Below are 15,505 nucleotides of genomic sequence, written 5' to 3'. Positions count from 1 at the left end.
TTTAGAAGCTAATTTGCTATGTACTATGAACTATGAGAAACTTTGTTAATTTTTTTACTTACGTTTATTAGTTAGTACGCAATTTATTTGCGATTTTAAGGAAACTAATATGCTATGTTTGTTAGAACTATGAGAAGCTTTGTTATTTTTATTTCTTATTTTTATTTGTTTTCTTTTTTTCTTTTTGCTTTTAAAAACGTTTTACTATATTTGACGTTTTTTCTCAATACTTAAATAATACAAAAATCAGAAAATAAATTTATTTATTTGTAAAATATAGTATTTGATTAATAAATTTTTTAATAACAGAAGAAATTAAATAAATGAGTGCCATGGTTTCTTTTACAAATGTATTTACAATATTTGATGCCTGTCTGAAATTGTTTCCTTTATATTGCCTAATTTTCAACGTTGATACAAATTACTAGAGATAATGAACATAATAATTGCTGTTTGAATAATGTATTTTAAAACTTAAAAAAATGTTTTCAAAAGGCTCCAAAAAATTTCGATAAAAAAGTTCAGCAAATTAACAATCCAAAAGCTTTTGGGCTAGTGGATAAAGAATTTCCTTAACAAAAGTCAGTCAGTATATTAAGGAAATCAATTTTGGTTGCGGAAAATAACAAACGCCCTAAAAAAAAGAAAACTAAAACACTAAAATATTTAGGTATATTATTTCTTTAACAAATTTTTCTTTTTTTAATTTTTTTTAGTTTATTTTATTTAGATTTTCTATTTCGCATAGGGGTTGTCCATAAAGTACGTATGCTCATAGGGGGGAGGGGAAGGTCTTCAAAAAGCGTACGAAAGCGTATGGGGGGGGAGGGGGGAGAGAGTTCAATTTAAAAGTACGTACTTCAATTTTCTAATTTATCACAATTAACCAGCTAATCAATAGAAAAGTTACATTCTGATTAAAGATTCTAGTTTGCCAACATAAAAAGATGTATGGTATATGGAGTAGAGGGTATAGTTTTCCTCTATGCACACACATGTATGGGCGCCCTCAGAATTTTTTGATGTTCCAGATAGGACACTTTCACACATCGTGCAAACTCCTAACTTAAGTTTGCTTATACCTATGCCAAATGAGGAGGCTTTGCAAAATATTGGGATGGCAGAGGCCTGTGAACAAAAGCCCTAAAACGCTTACCCTCCCCTGCCCATACGTGAAGGCACTAATGTAGTAAAATTTTCAACTTTACTATCTAGAACTAAATTTAAATTTATTGACAGATTTTAATTTTTGTGGAAAAATATTGTAAATTACAAAAGTAATGACCATGCAAATTTTCTGACTCCCAAAATGAGAGGGGTGTAAATTTTGCATGGTCATAACTTTTTTGTAATTTACATTATTTTTCTACAAAAATTAAAATCTGTCTAAAAACTAAATTTAAATTTTTGTTTCTACAAAAATTTAAATTTAGTTTTAGATGGTAAAGTTAAAAGTTTTGCTAAATATTTCCCTCACGTTTGGGCAGGGAAGGAGGGAGGCGAATGTTTTAGGGCTTTTGTTCCCAGGCCTCCGCCATCCTAATTTTTTGCAAGGCCACCTCATTTGGCATATAAACAAACTTAAGTTGCACGATGTGTGAAAGTGTTCTATCTGCAACATCAAAAAATTCTTCGGGGGCCCATGCACACATGCCACCCCTTATATACTAGCCATGAGTAAGACCAATTTATTGAGTCGACAAAAAACAGGTTTTAGCCGTGATTGATGGGTCGAAGTCCCCCCCCCCCCAAAAAAAAACGTGCCATTGGCGTCTCAAAATCTTCCAAATTTGACCGCTAGGTTTTGCTAAAATAAAGAGCTTCTTAAATTAGCAAAAGGGCACAAAATTTGCTGTTGCCCCTCCCCCTCCAATTAAGAGGTATAGGCTACCCTCGGCACTGGGTTTTATCCTTTGTTTTCAATATCACTGATCTCGCGTAAGACTCGTTTTTTACTTACTAAAGAGGGATGCCTAAAAAAAACGTCCGCCTTAAGTATAGTTTATTTATATTTGATTCGTTATTAAAACAAAGAAAAAGGTTTACATGGATTTCTCCGCGAATCGTACCTGGATCTATGCCGAGTATTTTCACCGCATTACAAGCCAAACACACGCTCAACATTGAAGCAGTTTAAATTTATTTAAATTATTATTTGCATATATACTTAAAGACATTTTTAAAATGCGCAAACAAAGGGCTTTGGGGTCGTATAAAGTATCTAAGGTACCCTCCGCCTTTTTTTTTTAAATAAACTTTTTTATTGAGAAAAAAAAGTTGAGGGGGGGGGGGGGGGGGGTAGTTGACAAACATACGTACTTTTTAAAGGGGTGGGGACATAAAAGTACGCATGGCAACAGGGGGGAGGGGGAGAGTCAAATTTCAAAATTTTTGGCGTACGTACTTTATGGATGACCCCATAGTATTCATTTCCTTTCTTTGAGTATTGCTGTTTTATTCTCTGTAGTTTCTTATAGGTTTATTTTGCCGCAAACGCCTAAAATGCTTACTTTATAGAAATGTGGTTAAGTTATCTAAAAAAATTACTTTTAACATGTACAAACAAGGTGTGCGACATGAGAAGCACAAGCTTCCTGGGAAGGCTTGATATATTTATATTTTTTTATTTTGATGCTAAATGTAATTATTAGGTAAAAATATGATTTTTCTTGTGGAAAAATAATTCTGTACAAGTGAAAAACCCGTCAGAAAAATCTAATCTTTTGACTTGTATTATCAAAAAATTTATTAACAAAAATTTGTTTTCATGCCAACACTTGGATATTAACTTGCTTTTTTAAATAATTCTTTGGGATTTTTATGCAATAAAATTATTATTTATTCATATAAGCATAATAGGCATTTTTTAGTTATATTGTTACAAGCAGGGGCACTTTTTATGATTGACCATGTTAAATTATATATATATATATATATATATATATATATTTATATATATATATATATATATATATATATATATATATATATATATATATATATATATATATATATATATATATATAATGACTTATAGATGTTGCTACATCGACTATCTTATAGCTTGACTTGCAAGGGAGTGCTGCTACATCGACTTAGGGTTTGGTTGGGGCAGGCAGTCTATCAAGTAACAAAAAAAAAATTCTGGTTTTGCATTTTAATTTTCTTATAGATTATGACTTATACTGACTTATAGATTATGACTTATACTGACTTATAGATTATGACTTATACTTACTTGACAGATTTATATATATAGAAACAAAGAAATATATATCCCATTTCATTCTTGCTGGTTCCTAACTGGTTGTCAGAAAGTTTTGTTGACAAAGAGTGAAAATTAAAATGCAAGACCAGAATTTTTTTTTTGTTACTTGATAAGATTTTTTTTGTTACTTGACTGCCTGCCCCAACCATATTCTATATAGTATTTTGTTAAATACTATATAGTATATGGTATACACTATATGTAAATTAAATATTAGAACTTAGTGATTATTTAATTAAAATCTGTTTGTGAAAAAAAAAGAACCTAAATTATGTGCACAAAATTCAAATTAATTTGTTCTTTTAAGTAAACTTCAGTGAATGATTAAACTACCTGTTTACTGTATATCGTTAAAGAGTATTTAATAATAATATAAAAATATAAATAGTATAAAGTTATACTAAGAAAAAGTAATGCTGAAAAAACTCAAAGTGAGAGAGCAACAAAACAAGTTTACTAAATTCAAATTAATTTGCACTTTTTAAGTCTATTTAAACTGAAAAAATATTAACTTTTAATGACTTTTAAATAAATAGTTCAAAATGAAATTCAAAAAGAGTGACAAAACAATTTTATACAATTCAAATTAATTTTTTCTTTTAAAGTAAATTTTAAACAACAACTTGAACATTTTATTTACATCATTAAATCTTATACATTTAAATTTTTGTAAATATTACTTACAAAAAATATACAATTCTAAATTTTATATTATTTATAATATAATTACGTAACCACTAAAAATGTAACACCGCGGCTCATGTACATAAAAGCATTTTTTTTACAAAATTATATTATTTTTCTGTAAATGCGTAGAAAAAGTTCATAAAATACTTAAACATAAACTAATGTTTTCATTTTTAAACAATTTTATGCTCTAACAATTTTATTCATTTATTTTTTTAAACACATTTACTTCCAACAGGGCTGCAAGCAATCACTACTAGAGTTGAAAGTTACTGGAAGAGAAAAGATGAAGTTTATAAAGCAAGATAACGATTAACAGATGATTAAAAAATTGCAAATTATATGCATCAGGAAAACAAGATGAAGTAAGTGAATTCCAAAAAACCAATGTTTGAGGAAAAAAACTAGACGAACAAGAATATTTAAGCACTAAGGAAGAGTCACAGTAAAAGGATGAGACTTAATTGAATGACAAGTAACATGAGAATGAACTTTAGTAGATGGCACAAGAGATTCTAGCTCTTTAGAGCAGCGCCGATTAAAGTATTTATAGAAAAGAGAAAGAGAAGCAACATTACAACGATGTGACAATGGTTAAGTTAGCTGCAATTGCAGGTCCAACTATGTTTACAATAAGTTTTTGCATAGTTTTGCCAAATAGAGAATGGGCATCATTCCAAGATCTGCTCCAGATATGGCAACAGTATTTCATACAAAGATGGATTTGACATTTATAGAGATAAAGAATAGAATTCATAGTAAGAAAGTTGGGAGCACGATAAAGAGATGCAACTTTAGCAGATGCTAGTTTTGCAATGGATTTGATATATGGTTTCCAAGAAAGATCAGAAGTTAGAGTTAATCCTAGATGAAGAGTAGACAACTCATCAAGTACATTACCATTCATAAATATAGGAAGACCTAGATTGCTGTGATAACGATTGAAAAAGATTGAGTTTTATTCAGTTTTTATTTATTTATCCAAATTAAAGTTTTTTATAATTTTTAAATTTATCAAGTTAACTAGCCACTGAGAACCCCACGCTGTCCCAAAAGTGATAACTTTTTCAAGCTCAAATGCCACCTCAACGCAATCAGGAGTGTTGGCTTCTTATCAAGACAAGAATAAATGTTAGTATCATCAGCAAACAATGCCATCTTAGATGTGAGAATTCCTCGAAGATCGTTAATGTAAATTAAAAAAAGTATTGGGCCAATGATAAAATTTAATAAATATTAGAAAAATGTTCTAATTAATAATAGAAAAAACATTAATCAAATTTTAATACAAAGACTTGCAAAATGTTATTGTATTATTATGTTAAATAGTTAAAAAGCCATCAAAAATATGTTATGAAAAAAAGTTCTTTTAACACAACCAAAAAAATTCTTCTTATAGAATTATAGATTTATCATAGAGTTGCCCTGTAAATCAAGTGCATTATAATAATTTTGACATCTTTATTTAATTTCTATAGAACACATTTAGGGGATGTCAGCAGACATTTTCAAAAAAAAGGTGTTTTTAGCACCAGCCATACATTGTGGTCAGTAATTTGGTGCAGATACATTTGCGGTGATTATAGTAATTATTTTTATTTTTGACTAATTTACTTACAACTAAAACAAGTTAACTATAAATAATTGAGGAAATAAAAATTGTTTATACAAAACTTATAGTAAAATTTAACTTTTGATAGTATTTAATAAAAAACAACTTTGTCGTCGATAAGTTTTTAACATTATAAAAATTCCGGAAATATTTTTCTATAAAAATCCCAAAAAATTATTTTTATAAAAATTCCAGAATTTCTCTGATAAAAGTTTTTAGTTACTTTATTTTTCCTATTAAAAGGATAAATAAAGTAACTAATAACTACTACTATCCTATTGAAAGGATAAATAAAGTAACTAATAACTACTACTATCCTATTAAAAGAATAAATAGAGTAACTAACAACTGTTATGTTTCTCTAAAATTCTCTAAAATCAAATGAAACAGTTTTGTCGTAAACAACCTGCAAAGCGTGATAATTTATTTATTTCTTATATATAAAATGTCAGACAATGGTACAGAAACAAATACTTTTTTATTCTTATAATTTTCTGTTACAAAAGATTCATCAGCTTTTTTTTTTCTTCACTTTTTTGCATGATCTTTAATAGATTCTTTTACTGTTTTGCATCATTCATGTGAGGCAATTTTTTTTTTTACATTGAATTTATATAATAAAAAAGTTCTACAACTTTTCTGTTTTTCCTATGGAATTTCATTTTTTTTTAATATAGCATTTGCTTGAAGTTTACAAACGACCACCAGCGCTGTGGTCTTGTTTGCTAATAATTGATACTTGCTAATAACTGAAGCTTTAGCAGAGTGGGTTGAGCTATCAAGACGGATTGTCTTTTTGTTAACAATGGTGTTCATCATGCTGAATGATTGCTTAACATGAGGCCTACTGATATATTCAGACATGTCTTGATTATTTGCTAAGCTCTAAAAAAAAAAAAAAAAAACTTTTTACACCTAAAAACTTCTGTTCACCAATAGTCAAGATGTACAGGCTTCCCATCAGCAAATACAGGTGGAAGCGCTATATCTATCTGAAGCTACATAAATTCTTGATTAAATACTACTTTATTTATATCAAGTGGGAAAGAAAGATGGAAATTTTTTTTAACATTTTCTCTGTAATTTTGTGACTTTGAGCCATGATCTCAATCACAAAAAGGCATTTTAATAGAGGGTTGGTAAATTTATTAAGTAAACTGGCAATTAGAGGTAAGCTTTTAGCAAGGTCTTAAAAAACAATGATTTGAAGTCTGGATTTCTAATAATTATTCTTAGGAAATATTTTTCAGCATAACTTCTGAGGTTTATGTGATTCAAATACCAATATCTTTCAAGTTTAAAAATTTCAACTTTGTTCCTATTATATTTTTAACCATCTTTGGCTTAATAAAACAAGTTAAAATTGTTTTTACCAGTTCAATTTGCTTGTCATAAATTCAATAGAAAAACTGCTGCATTATACATTTTATTTTTCTATTAGATTTTTACTTTCATTTGGTAGTCTCTTTAAAATTTTCATTTAGTAGCCTCTTTAAAATTTTCATTTGGTAGCCTCTTTAAAACTTTCATTTGGTAGCCTCTTTAAAATTTTTATTTGATAGTCTCTTTAAAACTTTGTTACTTTCATCTTTATACAGTCCTGTTTTAAAAAGATTGGAAGATTGTGTTCACAAATAAATGCAAGTGTCATAGCTTCTGCATTTGATGTCCAGTCTCAAAAACTTACAATAGGTAAACTTTACTCTATTTGTGCAAGTACTGCCAATATACAGATTATCCGGAGTGCCATATGGCAATATAGATATATCTGTTGTTTTTTTTAAATTAATAAAAAATGACAACAGTATAGCTCTGTTTGAATTAACTGTTGCGTGGTTTTGACAATATATTTCAGACTTTGAGTGGTTGAGTAAAGATTTTTTACCTTCAATTTCATAATAAAAGTCTTTACAAATTGTACATCGCACCTAAAATATCAAATCAAATAATATATAATTATGATGAAACTATATATTTCAGTGTTCAATTAGGAAATATATTTACCGCTCAAGCTTTATCTACCTTTAATAAATGAATAATACTCTTCATTATAATCTTTTCTTAAGCCTAACAAAACTTGTTTTTAATATTTTTGTCTACCTCAACAATATCAGATAAACTTTTAACTTTATAATTCCCTCAATAACAAAAACTTTCTACTAAAATACTAAATTTTTTCTTCTTGATAGTAATAATTGACAACAAAAAATTTTGTAAATTTTTAAAACAAAATTAACATCAATTAACTTGTTATGAAAAAGAATTTTGAATATTCAAAAAGTTAATTTGAATGAATTAAAAAGAAAAAAAAGAAAAGAAATTAAACCATAAAAGTAATAGATATTCATAAACTTTAAATAATTTTCATTTTAAATATTAAATGTTTATTTTAAGTGATGCATGAATCTAAAAATTCATCTTAAGAATTTGTTTAGAAAAATATATTAAAACATATATTTTAAAAAAATAATCAGATATCAAGTGATGTTCTCAATTAACTTTTTTGAAAATCAAGTGACGTATTTTTTTTTTTAAAGAAATAAAAATTACATATTATCATTTATAATAATACATTTCATTTATAAAAATTAATACAACAATTTGCTCTAAGAATAGAACTAAGGCATGTAGAGAAAAAACGCTGTATGCAGTACTTATTTATAATTACAATATTTATTTTCCAAAAGATTAAATTTAAAGGTAAAAATTTTTAAATTAAAAAAAATTCAGAACTACTGGCTTGATCAGAATAATGACAAAACACTTTTTAAGAAACATGCAACAATTGTAAAACATATAATACTTTTTACAAAAGACACAACATTCTTATAAAATACATAATATTAATAAAACAATACATTTTAAAACATACATATTAAGACAATTTTTATAAGATACACTTAAGACAAAAACAAATGTCTTACCTTGGAATAACGAAACAAAAGTAAATTCACAAAGCCAAAAGTAAATATGAAATAGTAAATGTTGCTTTTTTCATGAACCATAAAAAAAAAATTAACAATAAGGTTATAATAACTGCAGCATTGTTCACATTTTCATGAGATTCAAACCAATCTGATAAGTCTTGTAGCTTGACCCATTTTACGCCTGTTTGTTGCCAGGATGTAACTAACCATAGCAACAGCATTACAGCAAAAGACTGTTAAACTGATTATTAACAAAAATTATAAAAACAATAACGATGATGTGAAAAAATACCATATGTACTGTTCTTCTTCAATATAACTATTAGAACCAGAGCCTGCGATTGTCATGATAAACAGAGCAGCTTGAAAAAGTTCAACAAAAACATTTACATTTAGACTTAGATTAATTTTGACATATAATTGTGATATACTGACCTTTTGAGTAAAAAAAAAGATGCAAACAGGTTTTTGAATGAAGTATATTAGAAACTTTTTCAACAACAAGCATGGAATATGATTCTGAAAACGAATGATTTCCAAAACAAATGTGCAATAAGTCATTTTTTAAGAATGTTTCAGACATCAATAAAAATTGACAATGAAGTTGGCAGGCAGCATGCTGCAGTACCAACCTTAACTTTTTATAGCTTTCAAACAATTAAAAGGTTGTCCAACACTAAAAAAATTAAAAACAAGAAAAAAGAATACCAAACATTTATTACAAAAAAAAATATATATATAAATTTTAGTGACCAACCCTACTATTTATTTTGATTGTGGTACCTTTTTTTTGGAATTCAAAGACCAAAAAGCAATGTTAATGTTGAAGCTATGTCAACTTGTTTAATAATTTAACTTTGTCATTTATTATCTCACCTACAAGAAAGATATATAAAAAAATGGGAATAAACACGTATTTTCTCGTTATTATATATACATACATATAATAACGAGAAAATATATATCTCGTAATTATACATATAAATATATATATATACACACATATGTATACATATATATACATATATATACATATATATAGTATATATATACATATATATACATATATATAGTTTCATCATAATTATATATATATATACACACACACTCTCAAATAATCCTCAGATAACACAAACTTTGTTAAGTCAAGCCATTTTTTCATTTCCTCTTCAGCAAATTTCCTTGGTTAACTCAAATTTTTTGTATAGCAAATAAAGAAATCAAAACAACTTGAGTAAATTTTCATTAGAAGTCTGTCAATACAAAACATAAATACCAATAGCCTAATATTCTCTTTATTTTTTCATTGTATTCAGAGCTGAATAAAATAGATCATTATCAGATGTAAAATACTACTATAATAAAACTGTTACAAAATAAATCATAATAAAATACTGTTAAAAAAGCAATATTATTTTTTGAGTGTGCAGCATGAATATAATACATAACTTCTTACACTAAAACATTTTTCATGCTTTTATTAGTATATAGATGTATATTATAATGTTTATACTTTAGCATTGAATAAAGAAAAATTGCTTTAACTTGAACTAATATCTCACATCAGCCCAAGTTCTGCTTAACAGGAATTTGCTTTAGTCAAACATTCATTAAGTCAAACCATTTTCCAGGGTCTCTTAGAGGTTACAGCTATCAGGAAACAACAGCAATTACCTTATGATTAAGAAAGAACTTGGATTAAGAAAGTTATTTAAATTTAAAAAAATTAGTTTTTTTTATTTCTTGTTTTTTTCCCTCCATTTACATTTTAACAAAAAATTAAATTCCTTGTAAACATTTTATAGCTTATAACACTGCATCAAAAGTATTCTTAAAGCATACATTTAACTTTTTTGACTTAAGGCAAGTGAAAGCACAAAAGTATTTGTTTTTTAATAAACTTAGAAATTTAAATCTTAGTTTATCACAAAAAAAAAAGCGCTGATTAAGTTTTTAACATCAGTTTTTTCTTTGCAACAAGTAATTTTTTTTGTTTGTTAATAACTTTTTAAACAATCATTATTTGGGAAACCGCAATTTTAAGAAATAATGAAAAAAAAACTAACTCTGAAACATATAAAAATAACTCCGAAACACACACAGATATATATATATATATATATATATATATATATATATATATATATATATATATATATATATATATATATATATATATTGTTGTTTTGATTATGTAATAATAATCAATTTTTTCGATTTGAGAGTGATCAATATAAAGTGAAATAATCACAAAATAGATCAATAACAAATTGAGAAGATTTTCAAAATAGCGGTTTAGGCTTCTGATATTTATATGAAGAATTTTTAGTTGATCAAAATTATTGTTTTTTGTATTTTTATGAAAAAATTCTTCTTATTTGTTAGGTTGATAAAATAATAATAGTTCTAATAACAAAAATATTTAAAATAATAAGAATAAGAAATATAATAAGATAAAACAATTATTTAAATTAAAAACAAGAAAATAGGAATAATAATAATTAAATTAAAGATTATTATATCAATTACTATGATTATAATATAATTAATAATATAATTATAATAGAAATATAATACAATAATAATATATATAAAAAAGATTAAAATTAAGAAAAAGTATATATAACAAATTAAGAAGTAATTCTATAAAAAAAAAAACTGACAAAAAGCAAAAATAAAATTAAAATAAAATAAAAAAATTAATAGGCTTTTAAAAAAAGACAAACAAAAAATAAGTAAAAAATAAAAAATTAATAGGCTTTTAAAAAAAGACAAACAAAAAATAAGTAAAAAATAAAAAATTAATAGGCTTTAAAAAAAAGACAAATAAGAAATAAGTAAAAAATAAAAAATAAAAAATTGTTTTATGTTTGAAATGTATAAAAATAACAGTAGTAATAACGATTACAATTTTAAAAATTAGCAATAATAGTAGTCGTTTTAAAAAATAAATAAATGTAGCGATGGTCATAAAATATTGTTAATAATGATGATAACTATTGTTCTTATTATTATATTTATGATAACTTTTTTATTTATTTATATACATATACATATATATATATATATATATATATATATATATATATATATATATATATATATATATATATATATATATATAAATATATATATATATATATATATATATATATATATATATATATATATATATATATATATATATATATATATATATATAAAATAAATCTGGAATAAAAAATACATCTTGAATAAAAGTGAGTGCAAGAACTGTTAGAAGAATTCCTCATAGAAATAATTATATGTGGCAAAATGACTTTCAAAGAAACAGCAAAAAGCAAGGATTGCATGGTGCAATCAACATAAAATTGGCCTGATTGCAAGTGGCAAAATGTTATATTCTCTGATGAAATGAATGTTGAGGTAGATATACGAAAATGCCGTGTTATGCTAAGGCGATCACCTAAAGAGAGATTTGATTCGAATTGTACATTAAAATGAACTAAGCAAGGTAGTGGGAGTATAGGCATTTGGGCCTGCATGAATTATGCAGGACTTGGATGCTATCAATTATTTGAAGGTAGACTTAATGCTGATAGATATATTGAAATTTTAGATAATTTCCTTCTTTCTCAATTGATATATTTAAAGAAAACAGTAATATCATATATCAACAAGATGGTGCGCCATCCCATACAGCAAAAATATGCAAACAATGGTTTGTCGACAACCAAATATCGATAATGTCTTGGCCTGCTAACAACCCTGACTTAAATCGTATAGAAAATTTATGCTTAGATCATCATCTTGGAAAAATTGAAATTTTAAATGTTGAGCAATTAAAAATTGAAATAAGGAAACTGCTTGACAATGTGCCTAAAGAAATAACTCAAAGTCTTGTAAATTCGATGCCAAAGAGAGTAAACCAATACTTACATGAGAAAGGAGGTTCTAAAAAATATTAGAATGCTTTTTTTTATGGTTTTTCATTTGTAAATTGTTGTTCTTATATATTATTTGAAATATAACCTTAACATTTGTCCAACCTTTTTTTCAAAATAATATAACATGTTTCATGATTTTTCATTTTTTGGTATCAAGACCATTATGTTTAAATTTATTTTTTTGATTTCCATAATGTATATAGATTTTACTTATAATATTAAAAAATAAAAAATAAAAAATAAGTTTTGTTTTCAATTCATTTTATTTTACATTAATGTTTTATAAAAAAAGAAAAGTGAGCTCTAATTTATGGCCAATGATGTAAATATACATATATAATATATATATGTATATATATATATATATATATATATATATATATATATATATATATATATATATATATATATATATATATATATAAAATTTAGATTGTAGATTAGTGATAACTTCAAAGTAAAAATATTGTGTAAAAATAAATAAACCAAAAACACACCTTTTCCTTTAGTATCTAAAAGCAAAAATTGGGTCATTACTTCAAAATATGAAGCACCACCATGACTACCAGTTTCACTCATGCCATGATCTCCACATACAACTAAAACACACTGACTACCAACTTTATTGTCACGTTTAACAAGACTAAGATATAAACTTTATATTATCTTATCCATTTCTTTGATTTTTTCAGGAATTAATGAACTATAAGGACCAGCAAAATGTCCAATATAATCAAGCCCAAGATAATGCAAAACCATAAGATTCCAATCTTCTCATTTCAGCTCAGCTTGTCTTGTAACATTAGTGTCAACCTTAAACAAAAAAAAAATTATTAAATTAAAAAATGATTCATCTCTATATCTGAACAGAACTGTAAAGAATCTGTATCTTTTTATAAAATAAAATATAGATTTTTAATATAGAACTTTTAATATATTAAAAAGGTGGAATAAAAGCTAGAAAAATCTGCTTAATTGTTTTCACATAATAACGCTGATTAATTTGTGCTTATTAAGTTTGCTCAAGTATATCAAGTTTCTTAATATTGAATAATAATTAATAGGTTGTTAATATTTGGAATAAATTGCCATTTTATGTTATTAATGCCAAAATCATTAAGAACTTTAAAATTAAAATCTCTATCAACTTCAAAAAATACTGTTCCGGCGAACTTATTTTTGTTTTATAATTGTGGCATTATATACAATTTATATTTTTTTGTAATTTATTGCTAAATAATCGCTAATATGCGCTAATTAATCAAAAGTTATGTTATGGAAAATAAAAGATTAAGAGAGACAGAAAATTGCAAAATAAAAAACACGAACCTTGACTAACAAGGCCGCCGCACCGAGAAACAAGTTGAGCGCGGTACTACCAGGGACATGGTGGTTGAAGTTAAAACTAAAAGCAATCCTGTTAATAATATTTTGACACAATTTAAAGTACCACTTAAACATATAGTTACATCATTTAAGGTAAATGTTTATTAAAGATACCTGGTGCCGGGTACTGCAGAAAAATAGCCGATTCCGAGTACCCGGGATCAAATTACAACATAACAGCCGAACGACCGGGTCCCCCAGTCCAAACTGAGTACCCAGCACATCACAAATATATATATATATTTAATATATATATATATATATATATATATATATATATATATATATTTAATATATATATATATATATATTTAATATATATATATATATATATATATATATATATATATATATATATATATATATATATATACAGATATATATACTCGAGTATATATATAGAGAGAGAAACTGGGACATTCAATAATATTATTTAGTATTATTGAATGTCCCAATGTAATATAGACACACACACGTAGATATTTAAAATCTTAAAAGTTCTTGATAATTTTAGTTTTTCTATATAAAATTCTAATTTCCATTTTCAATTTTTTTTGGGGTATACTATTTAGTGTGTGTGTCTATATATTATTTGGGAATTTCAAATTTATACTTGGGCATCAGTGCACAACAATCATAACCACACGCTTTGAGCACAAAAAAGGTAAAAGATTGAACCCCCACAGCACATTATACCAACACAAATCTGATAAGTGCTAGCAAAATATTAGGCAATCATTAGTCAATATCCACTAAGATATAATGTACAAAACTATATAACTTCAATCTACAAAATTTAGTTGATAAATAAAAGTGTAAGGAACAAAAATGGTATAAAGTTAAACTAATTTATCTTAATCTAACTATGGTTAACTGTTAAATTAATTATCATTTAATGTCAATTCAATTAGTATTTCATGAAAAAAGTTGTATATAATAGTTCCGTATAACAACATCATAGTTTGAGCCATCATAGCCTATCACTTTTGAGAGGTACAAAGTTCAAGTAGTTATGTGCTTAACTTGCTCCTATGTGCTTTGCTCATCACCTTTTTGAGTTATAGTTTGAGGAGGGATATTAATTGCAATTATAATCAACCAGTGACACATAGTCCTTCAGATGTTAAATAAAAAAAGTCAGTTTTAAGCAGCTAGAGCAGACAGATTTTTTTTTTTATTGTCTACAATTTTATATATCTATTAATAACAATATATTTATTAATATAATTTCTGTAATAATTTTCACAAATACAATTCAATGTTCTTTACCTATGTCTCACCACGAGCTATCTTGCGCTAAGTCTGAAATTCATATTCTGAGACCAACGATTTTCATTAAACACAAAATCACCTCGCAAAGCATCAATAACAACAAAAATCATATGTGAGTATTTAGCTTTTAATTTTGGAAGTGAAACACACTTTGATATATTGCATAAATGATTGTCAGAAACTTCTGATGAAAGAAAGCCACTATAGAAAAAAAACTGTGCCAAAAATGTGTACGTGGGCTGACAGATAGAAAACAATTTTTTTGCTCATTTTTATATATTCCTGTCTGAAAATAGAACACCAGACAAAAGAATCTAAACAAAATTTTAAAAACAAACATTTCTGAATATTATTCTAAACAAAAACAAAATTTTAAACCTTAATAGAGTTATTCTTAGACTGGTTATTAATCTTAGTTAATTTTTCA

General features: G+C 25.8%; 1 protein-coding gene across 2 annotated transcripts in view; it reads right to left on the bottom strand.

The window, feature by feature from the left end:
* LOC100210859 (BRCA1-associated protein) overlaps window positions 1–15,505 on the bottom strand; it is a 60,569-nt gene that overhangs the window by 2,273 nt on the left and 42,791 nt on the right. Inside the window, exons 19-21 of one of the 2 annotated variants that reach the window (XR_010641178.1) lie at window positions 12,918–13,233; window positions 9,278–9,370; window positions 8,492–9,170 (exon numbers count right to left, since the gene is read on the bottom strand). The gene's annotated coding sequence lies outside the window, so the exon portion shown is untranslated. The remainder of the gene's footprint in view (window positions 1–8,491; window positions 9,171–9,277; window positions 9,371–12,917; window positions 13,234–15,505) is intronic. The other variant, XR_010641179.1, reaches the window with a different exon arrangement.

This window comes from Hydra vulgaris, chromosome 10, assembly GCF_038396675.1.
Source record: "Hydra vulgaris chromosome 10, alternate assembly HydraT2T_AEP".
Lineage (NCBI taxonomy): Eukaryota > Metazoa > Cnidaria > Hydrozoa > Anthoathecata > Hydridae > Hydra > Hydra vulgaris.
This window is presented reverse-complemented; position numbering and strand designations above follow the sequence as displayed.